Raw genomic sequence first — 557 nt, 5'->3', positions numbered from 1 at the left:
ATAGTTAGTTCTAGCTTGCCCTATGTGGAAGAGGACACGTAGACTTACTGTGGTGTGAAGTATAAGGTTCAGTTCTCCCCTGGTCCACGCCGCTTCGGCCGTCCTGGGTAAAATGGATTCATCCAGCTTGCCCTATGTGGAATGAGGACACTTTATGCTTCGTCTCTAAGCGGCGGCTTGCTCCTCCCTACGGGGAACGGGTATACGCGCACAGCGGCGGCTTACGCAAGTTAGTCACCCTCGGCAGTGGATCACTCGGCTCATGGATCGATGAAGACCGCAGCTAACTGCGCGTCATAATGTGAACTGCAGGACACATGAACATTGATAAGTTGAACGCATATTGCACGTCGTGGGAACCTACCATGATGTACAGATGACTGAGCGCTTATATTTGAGAAATGTATCGCATACATTTAACTACGCCGTGACACCCGTCACGAGACGTGCACCATGATGTTAACTAGGGTCGCGACGACCCGCTAGCATTAAAGAACCCGTGGTTTACAATATACTGGCATTGGAATTCGAAGTATTTAGAGCGTCCGTGTTCCCGC

General features: G+C 50.4%; 1 non-coding gene across 1 annotated transcript; it reads left to right on the top strand.

Annotated features, from left to right (window-relative positions):
* Nucleotides 1-235: 235 nt before the first annotated feature.
* On the top strand, nucleotides 236-390 carry LOC131291580 (5.8S ribosomal RNA). The gene has a single exon (XR_009189365.1). It is a non-coding gene; the product is annotated as a 5.8S ribosomal RNA (ribosomal RNA).
* Nucleotides 391-557: the final 167 nt, after the last annotated feature.

The sequence above is a fragment of the Anopheles ziemanni genome (genome assembly GCF_943734765.1).
Source record: "Anopheles ziemanni chromosome X unlocalized genomic scaffold, idAnoZiCoDA_A2_x.2 X_unloc_11, whole genome shotgun sequence".
In the NCBI taxonomy this organism is placed as follows: Eukaryota; Metazoa; Arthropoda; class Insecta; order Diptera; family Culicidae; genus Anopheles; species Anopheles ziemanni.
This window is presented reverse-complemented; position numbering and strand designations above follow the sequence as displayed.